This window comes from Puma concolor, chromosome E3, assembly GCF_028749965.1.
Source record: "Puma concolor isolate L17-30 chromosome E3, mPumCon1.1.hap2, whole genome shotgun sequence".
NCBI classification, from domain to species: domain Eukaryota; kingdom Metazoa; phylum Chordata; class Mammalia; order Carnivora; family Felidae; genus Puma; species Puma concolor.
Genome location: NC_141682.1, coordinates 16,148,015 through 16,174,710, shown reverse-complemented (window position 1 = coordinate 16,174,710; position 26,696 = coordinate 16,148,015). Strand labels below are relative to the sequence as shown.

The window sequence follows — 26,696 nt, the reverse complement described above, 5'->3', positions numbered from 1 at the left end:
TTTGTACAATGTGTAAATCTCTGTCTAGGTGTTTGTGTGTGTGAGTGTGTGTGCATGTGTGTGTATTTGTTGTGTTGAAGAAAAATATTTGGGTAGCCCCAAAAGAGCCATTAGAGACTATTTTAATGACTTCCAGCCATGAGTTTAGAATTCATTCAGAGAACATTTGGAAAATTACCATTTGTGAGAATGGAAGAAGAAAGTACATGGATCCATCTGTAATGGTGCCTCCTGCCCCGAAAGATATGTACGAACCCCCAGAACCTGTGAATGTGACCTTACTCGGAAAAAGGGTCTTTGCAGAGTAATCGAGTTAAGGATCTCACTATGAGATCAGCCTGGATTATCCAGTATCTGCAGGATCCTGGCTGAAAGCCAATGACAAGTTGTCTGTGAAAGGAGAGGGGCAATGTGACCGCAGTGGCAGAAATTGCAAGATACAGTGAAGGAAGCCACGGAATGCCTGCAGCTGCCAGAGGCTGTACAAGCTGAGGAAGGTGTCCCCCTAGAGGACCTGCCGAAGGAGCACGTCCTACTGACACCTTGATTTCAGACCTCTGACCTCCAGAACTGTGTGAAAATAAATTCCTGCTGTGTTAAGCCACTTGGTTTGTGGTGATTTGTTATGGCAGCCGCAGGAAGCGAACACACCTTCTGTTGGGCATACAAGAGCTTATGGCCAATTTGTCTGGGGCCATGTGTGTCCTGTGGGTATGCACACCCACGTTCCACCCTGACTGCCAGCACAGGATTGTGTACAACAGCACAGCAAATATTTGCAAGGAGTGGAGCAAACAGGCAGAGGGTGTATGGGGGAGCCTGGCTGGGAGGGCCAGGCAGGGCCCAGAGATCCAGAACCCTTCAGATTCACTGGGCCCCTGGAAAATTTCCAGAAATAATATGTCTGAGGCACTTCCCCCTGGAACCACTAGGGAATAAGGAAGGAAAGGATGGTTTTTCTGCTTCCTGCAAACTGGTCCCTTTCCAGAGCGTGATCCTATGAAGGGCCAGCCCCACTGTGGCAGCCCTAAGGAGCCTGAAGTGCACTGAAGGGTGAGGGGGGTGCCTGCCAGTCATACTTCAGTGAGCTGCAGCTCAGGTCCCAGCGTGGCATTCAGAATGCCTTCACTGCCTTCTGCTTAGTTTCCTGTCCTGGTTGCTTTTCCTTCTCTGTCCAATCTGGCTAGAGCCTCAGCCCCTGGGCGTCGGCCAGCTCCACTTTCCTTGAATGACTGGCAAAAACAGCAGGGCCAGGCAGGAATCACCATGAGACCGGGAACGGGATATTTCCACAGTCCCTGAAATACTAAGTAGTTTCAACAGATTACTTGTAACTTACAAAGGGAAAAATGTTAACTTCACAGTGGAGAAACCTAACTTAACCAGAAGTTAACACTGACCTTGTGTGCCTCTTGCTATGATGGCACTTCCCTTTGGGGTGTTCCTGACCCCCAAACAGCAGACAAACTCAACTTGAAGGTATTTACAAATAACTAGTATGCCTCAGAAGACAGAGAAAGGGTGAGGAAAGAGACAAAAGTGACATAACTAAAGGCAACACGCAGATTTGAAGGAAAAAAAATGGCTGTAAATGTAGCCGGGGCACAGGGGTGCAAGAGCTTGGCTCTGGGGTCCCAAACAGACCGGCTTCAGCCACGTGCCGCTGACAAAGGCAGAGACACAAGTGGTCGTGAAACAAGAAAGGGATTTATTTCAGCGAGGCTACCACCCAAAGACAGCTTCACTAGCATCTCAAACACTGTCTCCAAAGTGCCAAAAATACCTCCAGGTTTAAACAAGGAAAATATGGGACAAAGGTCGGTGGGTACCTGCAGGTGGGCAGTGAAGATCAGGTCGCTCATTGTCTTGGGCTCAGTCACAGGCAGGGTCTTGCTGGCTCAGTCCGGTCTTTACAGCTCTAGCAGGTATTTTCGGTTCCCATCAGGGGATGCTTTGCCTGCAAGCTCTTTTGCCTGAGTTCAGAGATAAACTGGAAAGAAAAACCTAATCAATTAGAAAGTAGAGACTGAGGTCAAAGTGGAGGTTGTTGAAATCCTCTTTCATAAAGGACATTATTGGGACAATTTAGAACTTTGAATATGGACTGTATATTACATACATTAGATAAATTTCCTTCACTGGATCAGCGAATAAGAGAATGTCCTTGTTTTTAGGTGACACCTATGAAGTATAAAGGAACATAAGACACAGTGTCTGTAATTTGTTATCAAATGGTTCAATAGCAACAATGATAATTACATACAGATAGATATCCAACAAAGGTAGCAAATGTTAACAATTGGAGAATCACCGGTTGGACACTTGGTAAAGGATATATATATATATATATATATATATATATATATATTGCAGTTAATTGTACTCTTTTTAGCCCTTTTTTTTAAATTTTTTTTTTAACATTTATTTATTTTTGAGACAGAGACAGAGCATGAACAGGGGAGGGGCAGAGAGAGAGGGAGACACAGAATCGGAAGCAGGCTCCAGGCTCTGACCCATCAGCCCGGAGCCCGACACGGGGCTCGAACTCGCGGGGCTCGAACTCACAGACCACGAGATCATGACCTGAGCTGAAGTTGGCCGCCCAACCGACTGAGCCACCCAGGCGCCCCTTTTTAGCCCTTTTTTATGTTTAAAATTTTTCAAAAAAAAACACAAGAGGACTTTTTGTCTGTAAATTACAGAACAAAGTGAGGTGATGATTCTTAAGGGAAACACTGTCCCATCATTCAATTTAATCCATCTCAACAAACATTCCAAGGCCTCTTATGGGCCCAGAAGAGTGTTGGGTGCCGTGGGGAATATGCACCCTCATCCAAGTGGCTTCCTGTCTGCTAAGGGTGAGGGAGGAGAACGAGACAAATACACAGAGAATAAAAATGCAAAATAGAATAGGAAGAATTTCTTTTTTTTTTTTTTTGTAAATATAATTTATTGTCAGCTTGGCTAACATACAGTGTACACAGTGTGCTCTTGGTTTTGGGGTACATTCCCATGATTCTTCGTTTACATACAACACCCAGTGCTCATCCCAACAAGTGCCCTTCTCAATGCCCATCACCCATTTCCTCCCTCCCCCAACCCTCCCATCAACCCTCAGTTTGTTCTCTGTATTTAAGAGTCTCTTATGCTTTTCCTCCCTCTCTGTCTGAAATTATTTTTTCCCCTTCCTTTCCCCATGGTCTTCTGTTAAGTTTCTCAAGTTCCACATATGAGTGAAAATGTAGGATATTTGTCTTCCTCTGACTGACTTATTTCACTCACCATAATACCTTCCAGTCCCATCCAGGTAGCTGCAAATGGCAGGATTTCATTCTTTGTCATTGCCAAGTAGTATTCCATTGTATATATAAACCACATCTTCTTTATCCATTCTTCAATTGATGGACATTTAGGCTCTTTCCATACTTCGGCTATTGTTGATAGTGCTGCTATAAACATTGGGGTACATATGCCCCTATGAATCAGCACTCCTGTATCCTTTGGATAAATTCCTAGTAGTGCTATTGCTGGGTCATAGGGTAATTCTATTTTTAATTTTTTAGGAACTTCTACACTGTTTTCCAGAGTGGCTGTACCAGTTTGCATTCCTACCAACAGTGCAAGAGCGTTCCCATTTCTCTACATCCTCTCCAGCATCTGTTGTTTCCTGAGTTGTTAATTTTAGCCACTTTGGTGGTATGTCAATGTGGTTTTGATTTGCATTTTCCTAATGATGAGTGATGTTAAGCATCTTTTCATGTGTCTGTTAGCCATCTGGATGTCTTCTTTGGAAAAGTGTCTATTCATGTCTTTTGCCCATTTCTTCACTGAATTATTTGTTTTTTGGATGTTGAGTTTGGTAAGTTCTTTATAGATTTTGGATACTAATCCTTTATCCATATGTCATTTGCAAATATCTTCTCCCATCCCGTCAGCTGCCTTTTATTGATTGTTTCCTTTGCAATGCAGAAGCTTTTTATCTTGATGAAGTCCCAATAGTTCATTTTTGCTTTTAATTCCCTTGTCTTCGGAGACGTGTCAAGCAAGAAATTGCTGTGGCTGAGGTCAAAGAGGTTGTTGCCTGTTTTCTCCTCTAGGGTTTTGCTGGCTTCCTGTCTCAGATTTAGGTCTTTCATCCATTTTGAGTTTATTCTTGTGTATGGTGTAAGAAAGTGGTCTAGTTTCATTCTTCTGCATGTTACTATCCAGTTCTCCCAGCACTATTTGCTAAGGAGACTCTTTTCCATTGGATATTCTTTCCTGCTTTGTCAAAGATTAGTTAGCCATACATTTGTGGGTCCAGTTCTGGGTTCTCTATTCTATTCCATTGGTCTATGTGTCTGTTTTTGTGCCAATACCATAATGTCTTGGTGATTATAGCTTTGTAGTAGAGGCTAAAATCTGGGATTGTGATGCCTCCCGCTTTGGTTTTCTTTTAAAACATTACTTTGGCTATTTGGGGTTTTTTGTGGTTCCATACACATTTTAGGATTGTTTGTTTTAGCTTTGAGGAGAATGCTGATGCAATTTTGATTGGGATTGTATTGAATGTGTAGATTGCTCTGGGTAGTATTGACATTTTAACAATATTTATTCTTCCAATCCATGAGCACGGAATGTTTTTCCATTTCTTTGTATCTTCAATTTCCTTCATAAGTTTTCTATAGTTTTCAACATACAAATCTTTTACATCTTTGGTTAGGTTTATTCCTAGGTATTTTATGGTTCTTGGTGCAGTTGTAAATGGGATTGATTTCTTGATTTCTCTTTCTGTTGCTTCGTTATTGGTGTATAGAAATGCAACCAATTGGGGCGCCTGGGTGGCTCAGTCAGTTAAGAATCCGACTTCAGCTCAGGTCACAATCTCACGGTCTGTGAGTTCGAGCCCCGCATCAGGCTCTGTGCTGACTGCTCAGAGCCTGAAGCCTGTTTCAGATTCTGTGTCTCCCTCTCTCTCTGACCCTCCCCCATTCATGCTCTGTCTCTCTCTGTCTCAAAAATAAACGTTAAAAAAAGTTAAAAAAAAAGAAATGCAATCAATTTCTGTATGTTGATTTTGTACCCTGAGACTTTGCTGAATTCATGTATCAGTTCTAGCAGCTTTTTGGTGGAGTCTTTTGGGTTTTCCATGTAGAGTATCATGTCAACTGTGAAAAATGAAAGTTTGACTTCTTCTTTGCCAATTTGGATGATTTATTTCATTTTGTTGTTTGATTACTGAGGCTAGGACTTCCAAGACTACATTAAACAACAGTGGTGAGGGGCGCCTGGGTGGCTCAGTCGGTTGGGCGACCGACTTCGGCTCAGGTCATGATCTCGCGGTCCGTGAGTTCGAGCCCCGCGTTGGGCTCTGGGCTGACAGCTCAGAGCCTGGAGCCTGTTTCGGATTCTGTGTCTCCCTCTCTCTCTGACCCTCCCCCGTTCATGCTCTGTCTCTCCCTGTCTCAAAAATAAATAAACATTAAAAAAAAAAAAAAAACAGTGGTGAGAGTGGACATCCCTGTATCCCTGTTGTGTTCTTGATCTCAGAGGGAAAGTTCTCAGTTTTTCCCCTTTCAGGTGATATTAGCTGTGGGCTTTTCATAAATGGCTTTTATGATGTTAAGGTATGTTCCTTCTATCCTGACTTTCTCGAGGGTTTTTTATTAAGAAAGAATGCTGTCAAATGCTTTTTCTGTATCTATTGACAGGGTCATATGGTTCTTATCCATTCTTTTATTAATGCAATGTATCACATTGATTGATTTGTGAATATTTAACCAGCACTGCAGCCCAGGAATGAATCCCACTTGATCATGGTGAGTTATTCTTTTAATATACTGTTGAATTCAATTTGCTAGGATCTTGTTGAGAATTTTTGCATCCATATTCATCAGGGATATTGGCCTGTGATTCTCCTTTTTTGTGGGGTTTCTGTCTGGTTTGGGAATCAAGGTAATGCTGGCTCCATAGAAGAAGTCCAGAAACTTTCCTTCCATTTATATTTTCTGGAACAGCTTGAGAAGGATAAGTATTAACTCTGCTTTATTTTTTATTTATTTATTTATTTATTTTTTATATATGAAATTTATTGTCAAATTGGTTTCCATACAACACCCCGTGCTCATCCCAAAAGGTGCCCTCCTCAATACCCATCACCCACCCTCTCCTCCCTCCCACCCCCCATCAACCCTCAGTTTATTCTCAGTTTTTAAGAGTCTCTTATGCTTTGGCTCTCTCCCACTCTAACCTCTTTTTTTTTTTTTTTTCCTTCCCCTCCCCCATGGGTTCCTGTTAAGTTTCTCAGGATCCACATAAGAGTGAAACCATATGGTATCTGTCTTTCTCTGTATGGCTTATTTCACTTAGCATCACACTCTCCAGTTCCATCCACGTTGCTACAAAAGGCCATATTTCATTTTTTCTCATTGCCACGTAGTATTCCATTGTGTATATAAACCACAATTTCTTTATCCATTCATCAGTTGATGGACATTTAGGCTCTTTCCATAATTTGGCTATTGTTGAGAGTGCTGCTATGAACATTGGGGTACAAGTGCTCCTATGCATCAGTACTCCTGTATCCCTTGGATAAATTCCTAGCAGTGCTATTGCTGGGTCATAGGGTAGGTCTATTTTTAATTTTCTGAGGAACCTCCACACTGTTTTCCAGAGTGGCTGCACCAGGTTGCATTCCCACCAACAGTGCAAAAGGGTTCCCGTTTCTCCACATCCTCTCCAGCATCTATAGTCTCCTGATTTGTTCATTTTGGCCACTCTGACTGGCGTGAGGTGATACCTGAGTGTGGTTTTGATTTGTATTTCCCTGATGAGGAGCGACGCTGAACATCTTTTCATGTGCCTGTTGGCCATTCGGATGTCTTCTTTAGAGAAGTGTCTATTCATGTTTTCTGCCCATTTCTTCAATGGGTTATTTGTTTTTCGGGTGTGGAGTTTGGTGAGCTCTTTATAGATTTTGGATACTAGCCCTTTGTCCGATATGTCATTTGCAAATATCTTTTCCCATTCCGTTGGTTGCCTTTTAGTTTTGTTGGTTGTTTCCTTTGCTGTGCTTGTTGTTTCCTTTCCTTTTTATCTTCATAAGGTCCCAGTAATTCACTTTTGCTTTTAATTCCCTTGCCTTTGGGGATGTGTCGAGTAAGAGATTGCTACGGCTGAGGTCAGAGAGGTCTTTTCCTGCTTTCTCCTCTAAGGTTTTGATGGTTTCCTGTCTCACATTCAGGTCCTTTATCCATTTTGAGTTTATTTTTGTGAATGGTGTGAGAAAGTGGTCTAGTTTCAACCTTCTGCATGTTGCTGTCCAGTTCTCCCAGCACCATTTGTTAAAGAGACTGTCTTTTTTCCATTGGATGTGCTTTCCTGCTTTGTCAAAGATTAGTTGGCCATACGTTTGTGGGTCTAGTTCTGGGGTTTCTATTCTATTCCATTGGTCTATGTGTTAACTCTGCTTTAAATGTCTGGTAGAATTCCCCTGGGAAGCCATGTGGCCCAGGACTCTTATTTATTGGGAGATTTTTGATAACTGATTCATTTTTGTTTGTTTGTTATGGGTCTGTTCAAATTTTCTATGTATTCCTGTTTGATTTTTGGTAGTGTGTGGGTGTCTAAGAATTTGTCCATTTCTTCCAGGTTATCTAGTTTGTTGGCATATAATTTTTCATAGTATTCTCTGATAATTGTTTGCATTTCTGTGGTATTGGTTGTGATCTGTCCTTTTTCATTCATGATTTTACCTATTTGGGTCCTCTCTCTTTTCTTTTTGAGAAGTCTGGCTAGGGGTTTATCAATTTTGTTTATTTTTTTTTAAAAAAAAAGCTCTTAGATTCATTGATCTGTTCTGGTTTTTGTTTTTTATTCTGTATTGTTTGTTTCTTCTAATCTTTATTATTTCTCTTCTTCTGCTGGCCTTGGCCATTCTGCTTCTAGTTTCTTTAGGTGTGCTGTTAGATTTTGTATTTGGGATTTTTCTTGTTTCTTGAGATAGTCCTGGATTGCAATGTATTTTTCTCTTAGGACTGCCTTTGCTGCATCCCACAGGGTTTGGACTGTCATGTTTTCATTTTCATTTGCTTCTATATATGTTTTAATTTCTTCTTTAATTGCCTGGTTGACCAATTCATTCTTTAGTAGGATGTTCTTTAACCTCCATGCTTTTGGGTGTTTTCCAAACTTTTTCTTGTGGTTGATTTCAAATTTCATAGCATTGTGATCTGAAAATATGCATTGTATGATCTGAATTCTTTTATATTTATTGAGGGATGTTTTGTGACCCAGTATGTGATCTATCTTGGAGAATGTTCCATGTACACTTGAGAAGAAAGTGTATTCTGCTGCTTTTGGGTAAAAAGTTCGGAATATATCTGTCAAGTCCATCTGGTCCTGTGTATCATTCAAGGCCCTTATTTCTTTATTGATTTTCTACCTAGATAATCTGTCCATTGCTGTAAATTGAGTGTTAAAGTCACCTGCAATAACCATATTCTTACCAATAAGATTGTTTATGTTTATGATTAATTGATTATATATTAGGGTACTTCCAAACTGAGGGCATAAACATTTATGATTATTACCTCTTCTTGATGGATAGACCCTGTACTTACGATATAATGCCCTTCATCTCTTGTTACAGCCTTTCGTTTAAAATGTAGTTTTTCTGATATAAGTATGGCTACTCCAGCTTTCTTATGCCTTCCAGTAGCATGACAGATGATTCTCCATGAATGGGAAGGGTTTCTTAAGAAAAGTATAACGTAGGACACAGTCACAAAGGTCACAGAGATGAGACACTTCCAAATGGAATTGGTGTTTGCAATGTTTGAAGGTTGGCTGAATTTTCACTGGCAGAGCTGGGTTGAGGTCAATGCAGGTAGAAGAATGTGTATGAGCAAATGAACAGAAGTGGAGACCTGAGCATACTGGTGGTGAGCAAGTCTTGAGTGCTTCTGTTAAGTAGCAATGGGAAAGGCAACACAGTCATCTACCCTCTTAGGTTCAGAGGCTGGGGCCTGAGGATTAAACTGACAACAGGAGAAAAGGTTCATTATTGCCCAGGCACACAGGAGCCAACAAAGGAAGTAGTTGTCTTCTTAAATAGTTAAAGGTTTATATTCTGTTTTTTTTTAAAGTTTATTTATTTTGAGGGAGAGAGAGAGAGAGAGAGAGAGAGAGAATATGAGTGAGGGAGGGGCAGAAAGAGAGGAGAGAAGAATCCCAAACAGGCTCCACACTGTCAGCACAGAGCCTGATGTGGGGCTCGAACCCACCAACTGTGAGATCATGACCTGGGCTGAAACCAAAAGTTGGATACTTAACTGTATCCAGTTAAGTATGGGCCACCCAGGCACCCCATAGGTTTATATTCTTAACTTCATAGGGGAAAAGGGGAGGATTTGGGCTTCTAGGGGCAGCGAAGTCTGATAGGTTAAATATACAGGAGAAACTAATGGAAAATTAGGGTGATAGAGTAAGGTTTACTATTCAGATTCAAGAGATGAGGAGGTGATGAGTTAACTCCACATAGTTCTCCTCTTCCTGGTAGGATGGGGGAGCATCTTTACAAATGAAAATTTCCTTTGCAAAAGGGAAATTTACACCCTGTTTCCAGCAGAAAGAAGAGGACAAAGAACTCAAGTTTTCTGCTTCTTGATTGCCTTCACCTCAAAATACTCCTTAAGCCACAGTGGCAGATTCTGAGGTGGCGTTTTCTGATCTCCTTCACATGTAATTGAATGCCAGGCTCTACATTAAATTCGAAGCCAATAAGGGCAGCGGGGTCTGACTTGTTCATTGCTGTGCCCTCAGCAGCTAGAACACTGCCTGGTGGAAGACATTAGTAAATATGGGCTGGAATCCCCCAGATCCTGCAGGGAGTAGCATATCCTTCCAAGAAGCTGATTGCTCTGGGAAAGAGACCTAGGCAGGTGGCAAGAAGCTGGAAGTCTCTGCAGCCTATTTAACTGGGGAAGGAAAACCAAAGCCACAGGAGAAAATGGCCCTCTTGAATTAGGTCACGGAGGCCTGCCCAAGCCGGGTGCAGGACAAGTCACTAGGCTTGGCAGATGCTCCTGGTCTGCACTGGTGTCAGTAGTCAGCATCCGTGGGCACAGGCCTATTCCCTGGTGCACCTCCCACCTGAGGCCCCTCTATTCCCTGGAGCCTCTCTCCCCTGAAAGTCAGAGACTTGCCTAAGAGTAGAGGCAGACCCCTGTAGCTACTGCAACCTATACCCCAAAGCACTCAGCATCCCTAGTGTAACCTAAGGCCCTCAACCTGGACCTCTGACTCAGGGGTTCTCACACCAGGTAGGCCAGTAGAATTTATCTGGCAGCTTGTAAAAAAAATGAAGTGTAACATACAGAAAAGTGCACATGTGAGTATAGTTTGATAGATTTCCACAAAGTGAACAAACTGGGTTAATTTCTAGGTCAGGAAACAGAGTATCAGTGACTAGCCTCTCTCAAGTCCCCCTGATGCCACCTCCCAGTCGCTACTCCAGTCTCTGTCTGCCCCCTGGGGTGAGGAGACCCTTCCCCCAGAGCTTCTGCTCGATATAACTGATGAGAGGCTTGGTGTCTAGCTTACAAAGCTGCACAGGTGGTTTATAGGCACAGCGAGGCTTGAAAGTCACTCCTGGAAATCCCATAATCTCTTTTGTCATAAGTGGGGCTAGAAGATGCTTTGCTCCTGTCTTTGGCTCAGCACCAGCAGCTGTCTGGCTGGGTTTACCCATGGAACAGTGGGCATTTCCTGTATCTAGGGTTTGCAGAGCACGCCGGTAGTAGCTCCTGGGTTCAGGAAGCCCAGTTGGTTGGTTCCAGCCTGGGCATGTGGCCCTCGCTCCCTGGCAGGAATTCCATGAAGAGGTATTTTTGGAAGGTGCAGGAATTCTGTAGCCATTTGGAAAATGTCTGCTCATAGGCTGTGCTGGATTCTCATTTTAAAAATGATGATGTGGCTGAGGGGCCTGACCTGGCCAGTTTTCCTAGAGCTAGGGGTGGGGAAAGAGAGGAGGCATGCTCTTTTCTTTTCCTTTTCTTTAACTCGTATCACCATTTTCTTTTTTGTCTCAAATCCCTCTATCTCCCAAGCTTCGAGAGAATTGTGAGGTGTCTCCTGCAGCACATTAGCCCTTTGATGCTATTTGCAGGTAAGTGTTTCATTTTGTCCCAGGTCAGCCAGGGCTTTGGGGTCACTTTAGGTTGGGTGAAAGTTTAATTTAACTCTCACTTCCCTTTCAAGGATTTTTGCCTCTGGAGCCCACACTCTGAATCTCTCGGCCCTCCCAGGGAGGACCCTGAGTGCCCTCCTGTTCTCTTCCCCATGTCCCCCTCTGCTTTGCCTTGGTGGCCTTTGTTGATAGCTGCAGCTTTTGCTATTTCTGTATCTATTCATTCACTCATTCATTCACTCAGCGCATGTGAGGCCCTGTGCTGGGGACAGGATAGAGGGCTGGGCAGACCCAGCCATCTCCTGTCATTACCATTTCTGTCCTTATCCTTGAGACCTCCTTTTGTCCCCAGCTCTCCACTCCCCACCCTTTCTCCCACAGCCATACGCGTGCCTCTGAAAGATCCAGGCTCCTTCACCTTGAACTGCAAAGGTAGTGTGTCGTCTCCATTCTCTGTTTCCAAACCCCTTGCTCCTGACCCTCATTTCCAGCTCCCTTGGACTCAGAGAAAGGATAATAAAGTGGGACCTGGCATGCTTCTCTTCTCCTATTTTCCATTTCTGAGGGCCTCCACCTCCCTTCCACCTCTCACCTCGGCACCATCCTCTCCCCATGCCAGATTCCAGAATGGCAATGCCATGAAGGGAGATCTGCTGCACCAAAAACCAAACCAAAGCCAACAGTCCCCCCAGGTAGACGTGGTGGAGGGCTGTGCTGCCTGAACGTTGCTAGGTGTGGTGCACGGACTTTCCTTGCAGGAGGTGAGATTACTGTGTTCAGGAGTCCTCATCCTGGGCCAGGCCTTCCCAGGAGATGAATCCCCGAGGGCTGGCCTTACAGGGCAGTGGCTTCCAGGCTGTCACTGGCTTCCAGGCTGTCACTGGAGGTGCCCACCTCCTCTCTTTCCTTGGGCCTGTGGGGCTGCCTAGGCTGTTTGGAAGAAACAAACTCTGAGTCCTTTGAATTGCCTGTGGATTGGTCGGGGTGATGCTGTGCATGCCCTCAGGTGAGCTTATCTGAGGAGAGATCACCTGAAGGAGGTAAAGCTGGGGAGGGAAAATAGATACAGCTTGTTCAGAATATGCGTACCGAGTATGCGGCTTAAAAAATTACACAAAGCAATATACATGTCATGGGAACCAGATGTTCATATAGGCTTCAGTGGTGAGTTTTGCAGAAGAGGGGTTTTAAAATTCTGACTTTATTTATTTTAAATAGGTAATCCAAGCACATGACGCAAAATTTCAAAAAGTGCCAAAGTATATAGATACAGTGAAAAATAAGTCTCTTTCTCGCTCCTGTCCCCAGGTCCCTCAGGTTTCCAGCCAGAAAGAGCCACTGCTACAGTTTACTGTGTGCCCTTCCAGAGGTTATTTCTGAAAATCATAGGCATGCGTGTGTACTTTTAAAAATTGCAAATGGGCATATTATATACACTGTTCTTAACTTTGTTCTTTTCACTTAAGAGTATATTTTGAAGCTTTTCTCTTTTTAAAGTTTATTTATTTATTTGGACAGAGAGGGAGAGAGAGTGTGAGCTGAGGAGGGGGCAGAGAGAGAGGGAGAGAGAGAATCCCAAGAGGGCTCCATACTGGCTTGATCTTACAAATTGTGAGATTGTGACCTGAGCTGAAATCAAGAGTCAGACGCTTAACTGACAGAGTCATCCAGGTGTCCCTGGAGTTTTTTTTCTTAAGATATACTACATGGATTGGAGGTAGATTTAGAAAGCAGAAAAACTTGTTTCCAAAGGGCTCTGAGCTTCGCTTCACTTCAAGCAGCTCCTTGCTTCTGGCTACTTTATTTTTATTTTTATTTTTTTTTAATTTTTTTTTCAACGTTTATTTATTTTTGGGACAGAGAGAGACAGAGCATGAACGGGCGAGGGGCAGAGAGAGAGGGAGACACAGAATTGGAAACAGGCTCCAGGCTCTGAGCCATCAGCCCAGAGCCCGACGCGGGGCTCGAACTCACAGACCGTGAGATCGTGACCTGGTTGAAGTCGGACGCTTAACCGACTGCGCCACCCAGGCGCCCCGCTTCTGGCTACTTTCTACAGTGTGGCTCTTGGGTCACCTAAAGCTGTCTTGCTCAGGGAGACATCCCATCACATGACAGGAAGGAAGGTCAACCTCCCTGCCAGATTTCACTGAAGGGATTTGTGTCCCATTCTTACCAAAGTCTCGTCTGGAATTTTTTCTCACAGTTTAATAGGTAAGATACAAGCACCATCCCTCACCTGGCTACTCAGTTTTCTTTTTCTTTTTCTTTTTTTTTTTTTTAAGTTTATTTATTTTGAGAGAGAGAGACAGAGAGCAGAGAGAAAGGGAGAGAGAGAATCCCAAGCAGGCTCTGTGCTGTCAGTGTGGAGTCCAACGCAGGGCTCTATCCCACAAACCGTAAGATCATGACCTGAGCTGAAATCAAGAGTTGGACGCTTAACTGACCGAGCCACCCAGGCGCTCCTCAGTTTTTCTTCAGGTCTTGTAGTTGGGTGAAGTATTTTGGGGGCCATATGAAGGGTCACCTCAGTTGCAATTCTGTTTTGTGGAGAGGGACTGGCAGCAGCTCCAGGCCATGGTAAACACTTTTCTTGAAGGGGTCTAGAATGCAGGAAGTGGAATGGGGGACATAGCCCTTAATGTTGAAAGATTGGATTTGGGAGGCAGCCCTCGGGTCTATCTATAATCACTTTGAGGAGTGCTATCTCCTTCCTTCCCTCTCCTCTTGCTCTCGGCCTGCTAATCTTGCTCATTTTCTTTGGCTAAGCTTTGTAATCCTAGTGGTCCATTTCTTCTGCTCCAAAGCAGCTAGGGACAAATCTGAGCATGTTCTTCATTAGATTTAAATGTTCTAGGGGCACCTGGGTGGCTCAGTTGGTTAAGCATCTGACTTTTGGTTTCAGCTTAGGTCATGATCTCATGGTTCATGAGTTCAAGGCCCATGTCTGGCTCTGTGCTGACAGCAGCAAGCCTGCTTGAGATTCTCTCTCTCCCTCCCTCTGCCCGTCCCCTCTGTGCATGTTCTCTCTCTCTCTCTCAAAATAAATAAATAAACAAACAAAAGAAAATTGTCACGGTGGGTATTTGTTTAAATTTCCTCAGATCAAGTTGCTTACAAGATTTTACTAACTTGGGACACCTGGATGGCTCAGTTGGTTAAAAGTCCAGCTCTTGATCTTGGCTCAGGTCGTGATCTCACAGTTTGTGACATGGAGCCCCTCGTTGGGCTCTGTGCTGTCTTCATGGAGTCTGCTTGGGATTCTCTCTCTCTCTTTCTCTCTCTATCAAAATAAATAAACTTTAAAAAAAGATTTTGCTAACTGAATAAAGAGAAAACAAACTTAGATATGCTGAGCCCTTGTTAGAGAGGCACCAGAGCCAGGAGCTTTCAGAGGTTTGTTATCTCATTTTATTTATTTATTTTTGAATGTTTATTTTTGAGAGAGAGAGCAAGTGAGGGAAGGGCAGAGTGGGGTGGGGGGGAGCAGACAGAGGATCTGAAGTGGGATCCACGCTGACAGCAGGAAGCTTGATGAGGGGCTTGAACTCACGAACCATGAGATTATGACCTGAGCCAAAGTCAGCTGCTTAACCAACTGAGCCACTCAGGCATCTCTCATTTTGTTTTTTAAAAATGTAACAGCTTTGGGGTGCCTGGCTGGTTCAGTTCATAGAGCATGTGACTCTTGATCTTGGGGTTGTGGGTTTGAGCCCCATGTTGGGTATACAGATTACTTAAAAATAAAATCTTTAATAAAAGTAACAGCTTTACTGAGATATAATTCATCCCCTATTTAAAGTACACAATTCAGGGCGCCTGGGTGGCTCAGTCGGTTAGGCGTCCGACTTCGACTCAGGTCATGATCTCGCGGTCCATGAGTTCGAGCCTCGCATTGGGCTCTGGGCTGATGGCTCGGAGCCTGGAGCCTGCTTCCGATTCTGTGTCTCCCTCTCTCTCTGCCCCTCCCCCGTTCATGCTCTGTCTCTCTCTGTGTCAAAAATAAATAAACGTTAAAAAACATATATTTAAAAAAAATAAAGTACACAATTCAATGGTTCTTAGTATATGCACAACACTGTGTAACTATCACACAATCAATTTTAGGACATTTTCATCAATTGCCCCCAAAGGAACCCCATATCCATTAGCAGTCACTTCCCATTTTCCTCAGCCTCCTCAGCCCAAGACATTTACTAATCTACTTGCTGTCGCTTTGGATTTACCTATTTTGGACATTTTTCTATAAATGGACTCATATGTTATGGGGTCTTTGTGAATATTTTCTTTCACTGAGCATAATATTTTCAAGATTCATCCACATTGTAGCACAAATCAGAACTTCATTCCTTTCTTTTTTTTTTTTTCTTTTTTTTTTGAGAGAGAGAGATAGAGAAGAGAGCAAGTGGGGGAGAGGCAGAGAGAGAGAGGGAGACAGAATCCCAAGCAAGCTCTGCAACGTCAGCGCAGAGCCTGATGCGGGGCTCGAACTCATGAACGGTGAGATCATGACCTGAACCAAAATCAAAAGTCAGAGGCTTAACTGACTGAGCTACTCAGGCACCCTAGTACTTCACTCTTTTTTATGGCTGGATAATATTTCATTGTATGGATATACTAAATTTTGTTTATTAATCAGTTGATGGACATTTGGGTTCTTGTCACTTTATCAGCTATTATGAATAATGTTGCTATGAGCATTCATGTACAAGTTTTTGTGTGGCCTCACATGAACACACCTGCAACTCTCTGATACATATTCTACAGATCTCATTCTGCAGGTAACAAAACATTCCAATATGGTAGACAGGAATTTTGAACAAAGATGTTAGATTCCTGAGCCCACGCTTTTTGCAATCTATGTTCTGTCCTTCAAGAAGAGGATATAAAGCAATCAAAGCATTTATTTCAGGGAGACATGGAGTCCACTGAAGTTGAAGGTGTGCTCTGAATTTCAAGGAAGCAGATCAGGCTTATAAAAGCAAAAGCCACAAGGTTACATAACTTTTTTTTTTTTTTAATATTATGATTGTTGCTAGCAGACCTTAAACTTAAAATCTAATGCATGATTTACTTCTTAGCTACCAGGTGTTAACATTTTCTCTTTCAGTCCAAAGTGGAAGGATGAATGGGAGGAGACAGTGGAGTTGACACTGACAAGTTGCAATTGACAAAAGTCCAAAGTTCAATGGACGAAAGTAAAACGTTTGAGGTATTCCCTTGCACTAGGCAAAAAATTTACTCAATGTGCTCTAGACTCTATAGACAGTGACCCTTTGGCAATGCTTACGTCATTTTGAATCTTGTTCCACAGTTTATAGAAGTGAAATAATTGCTTTGACAGAATCTGGTATGGATATGTCAGTTCCTAACTGACATAGACATGAACTGTTAATTTTCAGGTGGGAAATGTCAGCCCTCTCCACAACGTTTCTCTTCCCTTTGCCTCTTCTCCAATCCCAGCTTTCACTTCTTTCTCTCAAGTATCAGTTCCCCATTGCTATGGTTGGGACAGAATCTCCAGTCACTCACACTTTCTGTGTGGAATGCAATATTGTGTGAATTTGATATCTGTTCTTGAGTTATATCTCCTATGAGATGAAAGCTCCTCCGCCAGCAGCGGCCAGAGGGGTGGTACCTGAAGCAGTGGACATGCAAAAAGAGGATTTCTTGGAAAAGCTCCTTTTCTTGTCCAGCGGCAAGGTTTCACCGATGAAGGCTGCCCACGTGGGGGTTAAGGCGGCGTGGTGCCCACCCCCTGCGCAGCTCCCCTCCGGCCAGGTCAAGTGCGCCGTTGCTAGGGCAACAACCCGTCCGGGCAGGTGGCTGCTCGGAGCCCTCTCGCGGAGCGAGCACACGCAGGGACGCAGAGGCGCCCGTCCGGCCGCGACGTCAGACCCATCCCGCCCTTCAACGCCTGCAAGACCCGGCGCTATTCCCAGTACCACCTCCCGCGGGCGGCAGCTAGGGAAACCCACCAATCACAGAAGCCGACACATCTCCCGGGCCGGGCGTGCGGCAACCAATCGTGGCACACTTGTGATCTCAGGCCCACCCGAGAGGCTGGCGGCAGGGGCTGAGGCAGCCACGGCGGGAGTCGCTGCTGAGGCGGCTGCGGGCGCGGGTCGCGTCGGCGGTGCTCCGCGGGGCCGGGCCGGGCTGGCAGCAGCTGGCGCCTGGCGGTGAAGGCGGGCTCCCGGGGCGGGTGGAATGGCCCCCACCTAGGGCAGTGGGAGAAGCGGCTGAGCGCAGGATGCTGGCGAGCCGGCGCGGCGGCTCCTCACTCAACCCAGGTAAGGGGAACGCCGCGCTCGCTGTGGCCCGGCTCGGAGCGCCTCCCCGGCCCCGCTGCCTTCCCGCCGCCGCCCACATGGCTCCGGGCCCCGGGCGGCTCGGTCCTGACATCCCTTGGCCCCGCGTCACCTCCTGTGCGCACGTCTCCCCATCTCCCTGCGGGCAGTTGTCCAGCCCCGCCCCCCGAGCGCGGCGCCCCTCGCCCTGGCCTGCCGGCTCCTGCACCCACACCCGCTCCCCTTCCCCCAGCGCCTGCGTTTCCCGGTCTCCGCTTCGCCGTCGTCCGCCTCGTCCCCGCCGTGGTCATCCCCCCGCCGCCCCCTCCCCTCTCCGTCCCCTCCCCTTTCGTAGCGCTGGCACCGTTTCCCAGCCCCTGCAGTCCTTTGGGGCGCCTTCCCGGGATGAGACCCACCGCCCCACCCCACCCCTCGCCCGCCGCCCATCCCGCCGGGATCAGATCAGACTTTTGCCTTCACTTGTACCCCGGCTTCGCTTCCACAGACTCACCCTCATGCCTGCCCCATATTGCCATGTCCTCCGTACCTTCCAGTCGCCCCCCATTCCCCCCCCCCCCCCATGTCCCTGGGTTTTGCCCTTTTGCTCTCAGATGCCTTCCTTTCCCAACTCGCCTCTTTTTCCCTCACTTTCATCAGCCACAGTCACTAACACTTCTTTTCCTTTACACTTAAACCGTCAGACACCCTAATACCCTCCTGAACGCCAGATCCGTAGTTTGAACATCATAATTCGTCTTTCAATGACTTGCACGCATAACATGTAAAGTGTCTTGCCCAGAGCCTGGCACACAGTAGGCCTGCCACATAGCGGATGCTCACGCGTGTTAGTCTCTTCCTCCTTCAGGTCTCTGTACTCTCCAGATGGTCGTAGCAAGAGGTTCAGTATCCGGAGGGATTCTTCCCACTCCTTGAAGAGTGGTGCGGTAGATGGCAGGACAAATTAGTGAACTCCGAGTGTGAGAAAGAGATTAAATTGTCAATTATTTACTCACTGTATATATGCAGGGGGAAAAAAAAACCCCTGAATTCTGCAATCTTTGTGTTAAGTATTGTTTTATGTTAATTGGCTTTGTAAATGATTCTTAGGGAGCCTCAAATATAATCACTCCCTTATCAGCTCCCACCTTCAATCAGCAGTGTTTACCTACTAGCCAGAATACAGCGTTGTATGTAAGAAGTATTTCACTTGTTTCTCTCTCGGTTGGATAGTCCAATCCTGCAATGAATTTTCATCCTTTAAGAGGTTAGAGGAATCAGGTTTAGAATTTTGGGAATCAGTTCTTGAAGGGATCAAAAATGCTGAGGAGCGAAAGTTCTGACAAGTGCTGTAGGAGTGAAAGTAATTATCCCTCACTTTCCCAAACACTCTTTCTGGCAACCCAAGGAAGTAGCTACAGCCTTGTCTTTTTTTTTTTTTTTTTTTTTTCCCCTTTCTTTTTTAAGAGTGAAATAAAAATGTAACTTTTTAAAAGTATAAAAACAATGTTACTGGCTTCAAGCCATTCTTGCTGCATTTGCTCTGATGGTCTCCAAGTCAGGATGAATCAAACAGTTGGTTTTTTCTGCTCCTAGGATCTCCAGAGCAGACTGCAGAAAATCGTGTAAGTGAGCTGCTGATGCTGTTCTAAACATCTGGATTCTGACTTTACTCTCACTGGCTGGAGATGCTTTGACTTTCCCCTAGGTTAATCTTATGTACTAAAACCTAAATGGCTGTTTGTAGATTTTTACCATTCTCCTCTCGGTGTCCTACTGGATGTTTTTCATTGCTTATTTTGCAATAAGCAGAAAATTCACAGAAGAAATTGGTGAACTTCAGCCCTGACTACTAAAATTCTATCATTTTTCTGTGTGCCTATGCCTATCTGATTTCTGATCTCCTTTCCTTTTATCAAAGAAGGGTCCTCCTTTCTAAAACTAACATCTTTGATCTCTGCATTGTCATTTTTTCCCTCAGCCTGCGTACATGCTCAGATTTCCACCTTCCAAAACAAAAACAAAAACCTTCCCTTGACGCTTCCCTCTTTTTCATTTTCTCCGATTAACATGATATTCACTAGAGTTTCGGTTTATGTTCTATTCTCTAATTTCCTTGTGTGATTATACCTCCTTTCATGGCTTCAAATAGTGCTGTATTTATGGTTTTCAAAGATGTGTATTCGGTCCCCATTTTTCTTGAATTTCAAGTGCTCTTTATTTTCATTTGTCTATTGGAAAGCTAAACTTGGATAGTGAATGCTCCAAACTTGGTTATCTTTTCCTTTCCCTTCCCTTTACAATCACATAGCCCCCTCAAGCACATATAAACATTTCTTGTTCCATTTTAGGCCTTCATCCTAGAAACCTTAGAATCCTCTTCTCTCCTCACAGTAACTCTGTTATAGCTCATATTGTTTCTACTTGAAATCTTTTTCTTTCCTCATTGCCAGGAGATTGGTTGAAGCCTGGGTTATGTTTTTCTCAAATGGAGTTGGTCGTTTTTAACCCAGGCACTACTTTATGAAACCACCTGGATAGCTTTTAAAGGGTAAGGATGAGGGGATGAAGGCTTCCACAGAGATTCTGATTCAGTCGATTTGCTCTGGGACCAGACATTGTCATTAAAAAAATGCTTCCTGGGGTACCTGGGTGGCTCAGTTGGTTAAATGCTGGACTCTTGGTTTCAGCTCAGTTCATGATTTCGTGGTTCTGAGCTCCATGTCAGGCTCCGTGTTGATGGTGCACAGCCTGCTTGGGATTCTCCCTCTCTGCCTCTCCCCTGCTCTCTCTCAAAAAAAAAATTTTTTTTTAAGTTTATTTATTCTTGAGAGATAGAGTAAGACAGAGCATGAGCAGGGGAGGGGAAGAGAGAAGGGGAGACACAGGATCCGAAGCAGGCTCCAGACTCTGAGCTGTCAGCACAGAGCCCGATGCAGGGCTCGAACCCATGAACCGCGAGATCATGACCTGAGCCAAAGCCAGACGCTTAACCGACTGAGCCACCCAGGTGCCCCCCCCCCCCCCACTCAAAATAAATAAACTTAAAAAAATTTTTTTTAATTAAAAAATAAACATGTTTCCCATGTGACTGTAATGTGCAGCTAGGGTGGAGAACTAGGGTGAGAGCTTAAGAGGAACTGATAGAACCCTGAGGAACTATAGTATTTAACTGTAATACTATAGTATTTAAAAATCAGCATAAATGTCACTTTGTTGGCGTGGTTAGTTGCTTACTTTCCTGGCACTTGGTAGACATACCTATTATAGTACATATCATTTTCTTTAAGTTATTTCTCGTGGGCCCATTTTTCTCATGACTAGGAGTTCCTTGAGGTCTAGGATCACGCCTGAAGGTAAGCTATGTCTCTTCTACACTACTCACAACACTTCTGACACCAAATATGTGGGCTTTCCCTTTACAATTCTCCGACCCTCCAAACACCAACTGGTGTTCTATAATTTAACCCAATTATGGCACCACCTACCTAGAGTTAGTGCAGATCCCACACATTAAGACTTTAGCCTCTGCCTGTCCTCCTCCCCCCCCCCCCCCCATGCCAGTTGCAAGTCCCAGGTCATGACCTGTACTTCGGTCTAACTGGCTGTAAACTGGGGCTTCCCACAACCCAGGTCAGTTATTTGCTATAATGGCTCACAGAACTCTGGGAAGCTCTTTACTTAACCATTACCTGCTCATTAGAAAGGATGTAACTCAGGAACAGCAAATGGAAGAGATACCTAAGGCATCTCTTGTGGGAAGGGGTATGGGACCTCCATGAACTTCCATGCCTTCTCTGGGGGCACCATCCGGGCACATCCATGTGTTCACCAATCCAGAAGGTCTCTGAATCCCTTCAGTTAGAGTTTATGGAGGCTTCATTATGTAGGCATAATCATTGGTCGATGGGGATAAACTCTGTCTGCAGCCCCTTTCCCCCATTCTGAGGTCAGGGGTTGGTTCTTCTGGCAACCAGCCCTCATCCCCCAAGATATGGTTGAAAGGGGCTTATGATGAATAACAAAAGATGCTCCTCCAACCCCATCAAGAAATTCCAAAGGTTTTAGGAGCTCTGTGCCAGGAGCCAGGGATGAAGACCTAATATATATTCTGTTATGTGATTCTTATATCACAGTATGGTAGTACCTTATTTATTTTTTTGTCACTGCCTTGTACAGTACTTAGTATATTTTAAAAACTTGATAAAAATTAGTTCAGTGAATCAGTTGGTAAATAATGTGAAACAGATCTTGAATTTACAGTTTTGCAAGATGACCATCTGTTTCTTTCTTGGCTGCTTAACAGGTCACTAGTCATACTTGCATAGTCATTCTTGTTTAAAAAAAACCACACACACACACTCTTTATAAATTAGAGTGGATTAAGATAAATATTATTTGCTCTTAGGATTTGGCTTTTAAGATGGTTAAGCTGTTACATGATTATAGAGGTTCATTCAGGACTTCTCTTTAGGAGATACTATTTAAAATAGACTTTATGGATGGTTGAGACATAATGTATCTTCCATCTTTTTTAAACAAACAGCTCTGATTTTAGGCTCATAAGCTTTGGATTTTTCAAGTAGAACAGAACTGTTAAATTGATAAAAGATCTTGAGCAGTGGCAGAACTATTTCTTTTTAAGAGAATTAAGGAAATAGGGAAGCCATCTACATGTATGAATCTCATTGGCATTGGTGATGGTGAGGGGGAAATCGGTAATTCCCAAATATTTAATTACTATTATAAGAAAAACTTGTAATTGCTCATATAATGGTACTTGTATACTTTGTAATAAGTTAGAATTAAGATTTAAACAATAGAGTTGTCTTCTTTTGTTCTTTAGTTTTCTTAGGATTTTCTTGCTATTTCTGTTTGTAGAATTTGTGATGGACAGTTCTTTACTTTTAGCACTTGAAAATATTGTGCCACTTCCTTGACACCTCCATGATTTCAGATGAGAAACCCTCTATCATTGGAATTCGTGTTTCCCTACAGGTGACGTATCCTTTCTCCCTGGTTGCTTTAAAGGTTTTTTCTTTGTCTTTAGTTTTCATAAGTGTAAGTATGATATATCTTGGCATGAATTTGTTTGAGTTTATCCTATTTGCAGTTCTTTTAGGTTTTTGAACTGTTAAGTTCATGAGTTTTGCCAAATTTTGGGTGTTTCAGCCATTTTTAGAATAATTTATTAGCACTGTTCTCTTTCTCCTTTCTTTCTTTGTGAGAATACAAATCTTAGAACTTTTGTGATTGTCCTACAGTGCGGGAGGCATTATTTTTTTCTCTATTGTTTAGATCTTTTCACTTTTATTGTGCTACTTCCAGTTTCAGCTTGACTCATTTTTGCCTCTGTTGTATTCATTCTGCGATTGAGCCCATCTAGTGACTTTTTGTGTTGGTTATGTTATTTTTCAGTTCTGTAATTTCCATTTGGTTCTTTTCTGTATCTTCTATTTTTTTGCTAAGATTTTTTATTTTGTTGTTTGTTTCAGTTGTATAGCTCAATGCTCGTTAAAACATGATGGCTGCTTTAAAATTCTTGTCAGGTGGGGCGCCTGGGTGGCTCAGTCAGTTAAGCCTCTGACTCTTCATTCTGGCTTAGGTCAAGATCTCACATCATGAGTTGGAGCCTTGAGTCGGGCTCTGTGTTGACAGAACAGAGCCTGCTTGGGATTTTTCTCTCTGGCCCTCCCCCACTTGTGCTCTTGCTTTCTTTTTCTCTCTCTCTCAAAATAAATAAACTTAAAAAAAAGTTAAAAAAAAATTAAGATCCTTGTCAGGTAATTCTAACATCTGATTCGTGTGTGGTATTAGTGTTTGTTAATTGTCTTTTATTTATTCAAGCTGTGTTTTCCTGGTTCATGGTATGATGATTGACTTTTTATTGTATCCTAGACATTTTTGATGTTTTGTTGGAGACTCTGGATCCTATTAAAATTTTCTGTTTTAGTAAGCAGTCACCCTAAGAGGTTTAGTGTGTAGGTCTTAGCCTACTTTGTTTTTGGTAACAACTTGAGTTATAAATCACATACCATGTTCATTACTACAATTCATGAACACCATGTTCATTACTACAATCAATTTAGTTACATTTTCATTACCCCACAGAGAAACTGTGCACTCCTTACTTGTCACCCCCAACTGTCCCATTTATTATCCCCTCCATCTCTAAGAAACTACTGATCTATTTTCTGGCTCTGTAGATTTGCCTATTCTACACATTTCATGTAAATGTAAAAATATAATATGTACTCTTTTGTTACTGGTTCACTTAGCTTAAGGTTTACAGTGTTCTTCCATGTTGTAGAATGTACCGGTATTTTGTTTCTTTTTATTGCTGAATAATATTCCATTTTATGGACATACCATTTTTTATTCATTAATCAGTTAATAGGTGTTTAGATTGTTTCCACTTTTGGCTCTTATCAGTAATGCTGCTATGAATATTTTTGTACAAGTTTTTGTGTGGACATGAATTGCTGGGTCATATGGCAACTCTAGAACTCTAAGTGTAACATTTTGAGCAATTGCCAGACTGTTTTCCAAAGTGGCTGCCCCATTTCATATTTCTGCCAGCAATGTATGAATGTTCCATTTTCTCAAAGTCCTCCTTAACACTTGTTCCCTGACTCTTTGATTATAGCCATCCTAATGGGTGAAGTAATACTTTGGGGCTCCAGTTGCATTTCCGTGATGGATAATGATGATGAGCATCTTTTCATGTGCTTTCTGGCTATTTGTATATATTTAGAGAAATCTCTATTCCCTTGCCTATTTAAAAAAATTTTTTTTTCAAAGTTTATTTATTTTTGGGATAGAAAGAGACAGAGCATGAACGGGGGAGGGGCAGAGAGAGAGGGAGACACAGAATCGGAAACAGGCTCCAGGCTCTGAGCCATCAGCCCAGAGCCTGACGCGGGGCTCGAACTCACGGACCGCGAGATCGTGACCTGGCTGAAGTCGGACGCTTAACCGACTGCGCCACCCAGGCGCCCCTCCTTTGCCTATTTTAAAATTAAGTAGTCTTTTTATTGTTGTGGGATTTCTTTATAATTCTAGATACTTACCAGTTATATGATTTGCAAATACAAATATCCCATTCTTTGGGTGTCATTTAATTTTCTTGATGGTACCCTTCGAAGCACAAAGGTGTTTAATTTGGATGAAGTTCAATTTATCATTTTTCTTTTTGTTGCTTGTGGTTTTTGTTTTGTTTTGTTTTGTTGTTTGGCTCCATGCCCAATGTGGGCCTTATGACCCCAAGATCAAGAGTTGCATGCTCCACCTACTGAGCCACCCAGGCGCACCCTTTAGGTTTCATATTTAAGAAACCATTGCCTGATTCAAGGTCATGAAAATTTAATCTTATGTTTTCTTCCAAGAGTGTTATAGTTTTAGCTCTTACATTTAGGTGTTTGTTCTATTTTTGTGAATTTTGTATATGGTGTGAGATACAGATCTAACTTTATCTTTTTGCTTATAGATATTCAGTTATCTCAGTACCATGTGTTGAAAAAAACCTATTCTTTCCCACTTTTAATTGTCTTGGCACTCTTACCCAGTTGGAATTTGGTAGGGATTGCATGGAACCTGTAGATCAATTTGAGGAATATTGCTATCTTAACAGTATTAGCCTTCCAGTCCAAGAACATGAAATGTGTTTTCATTTATTTAGATCTTAAATTTCTTTCAATAACATATATAATCTCTTCTAGTTTTCCATGTTCAAGTCTTGCATTTTTTGGTAAAATTTGTTACTTAATATTTTATTCTTCTGATGCTATTGCAAATGGAATTGTTTTCTTAATTCCATTTTTGTATTGTTATTGTTAACACATAGAAATACAGTTGAGGGGTGCCTGAGTGGTTGAGTCAGTTGACCATCTGACTCTTAATTTTGGCTCAGGTCATGATCTCAGGGTCATGGGCTCCATGCTGGATGTGAAGCCTGCTTAAGATTCTCTCTCTCTCTCTCTCTCTCTCTCTCTCTCTGTCTCTGTCTCTGTCTCTCTCTGCCCCTCCCCTGCCCAAAGAAATACAGTTGAGTTCTGTACATTAGTCCTGTATCTTGCAACCATCCTGAACTCATTTAACAGTTCTGATAGTTTTTTTAATGAGTTATTAGGATTTTTTAAAAAATATTTATGAGGGAGAGAGAAAAAGAGAGAGAGAGAGAGAGCATGTGCATACATGAGGGGGGAGGGGCAGAAAGAGAGGGAGACAGAATCCCAAGCAGGCTCCGTGCTGCCAGCAAAGAGCCCGATGTAGGGCTTGAACCCACAAAGCACAAGATCATGATCTGAGCTGAAATCAAGAGTTGGACGCTTAACCAACTGAGTCACCCAGGCACCCCAAATGAGTTATTAGGATTTTATATATACATGATATGTCATCTCTGATGAGAGATAGTCTTACTTCTTCCTTCTAATCTGGATGCTTTTAAATTTATTTTTCTTGCCTAATCGCCTTGGCTAGAACCTGCTGTACAGCAGACATCCAGTCTTGTTGCTGATCTTAGGGGGTAATCATGAAGTGTGAAGTTAGCTGTGGGTTCTTAGATGTCCTTTTTCATGTTGATGATGTTCTCTTCTATTTCTGACTTATTCCTTGTGTTTAGCATGAAAGAGTGTTGGATTTTGTCAAGTGCTTTTTCAGTGCCTATTGAGATGATTGTGTGGTTTTTGTCATTTATTTTATTAATATGGTGTATGACATTACTTGATTTTCATATGTTGAAACAATCTTACATGACTGGGACAATCCACCTTTGGTCATGGTTTGTGATCCTTTATATATGTTTCTGGATTTGGTTTGTTGGCATTTGGCTCAGTTTTTGCATGTATATAGATAAATATATCTTTGTAGTTTTCTTGTAGTGTCTTTAGTTTTGGAATCAAGGAAAACTGGCCTCATAGAATAAATTGGGAAGTGTTTGCATTTCTTCTATATTTTGGAAGAGTTTTAAGGATTGGTGTTCATTCTTAAGGTTTGGTAGTATCCACTAGTGAAGTCATTTGATCTTAGACTTTTCTTTGTGGAAAGCTTTGATTACTAATTCAAATCTTTTTACTTGTTACAGCTTGATTCAGAGAATTTCTTTGTGAATTGATTTTAGTACTTTGTGTCTTCAAGGAATTTGTCTACTTCATGTAGTTACTTAATTTGTTAGATTACAATTGTTTATAGTATTCTGTATAATTCTTTAGAATATTTTTTATTTATATAAGGTTGGTAGTAAT

At 42.9% G+C, this 26,696-nt stretch overlaps 1 protein-coding gene across 4 annotated transcripts in view; it reads left to right on the top strand.

Annotated features, from left to right (window-relative positions):
- The first annotated feature begins 11,122 nt into the window (after positions 1–11,122).
- Positions 11,123–26,696, top strand: part of TPST1 (tyrosylprotein sulfotransferase 1) — a 178,789-nt gene continuing 163,215 nt past the window's right edge. The window contains exons 1-2 of one of the 4 annotated variants that reach the window (XM_086692059.1): positions 17,325–17,460; positions 22,336–22,452. The gene's annotated coding sequence lies outside the window, so the exon portion shown is untranslated. Of the gene's footprint in view, positions 11,147–17,320; positions 17,461–22,335; positions 22,453–26,696 lie in introns of those variants that run through there. The other 3 variants (XM_086692060.1, XM_086692061.1, XM_086692058.1) reach the window with 3 other exon arrangements.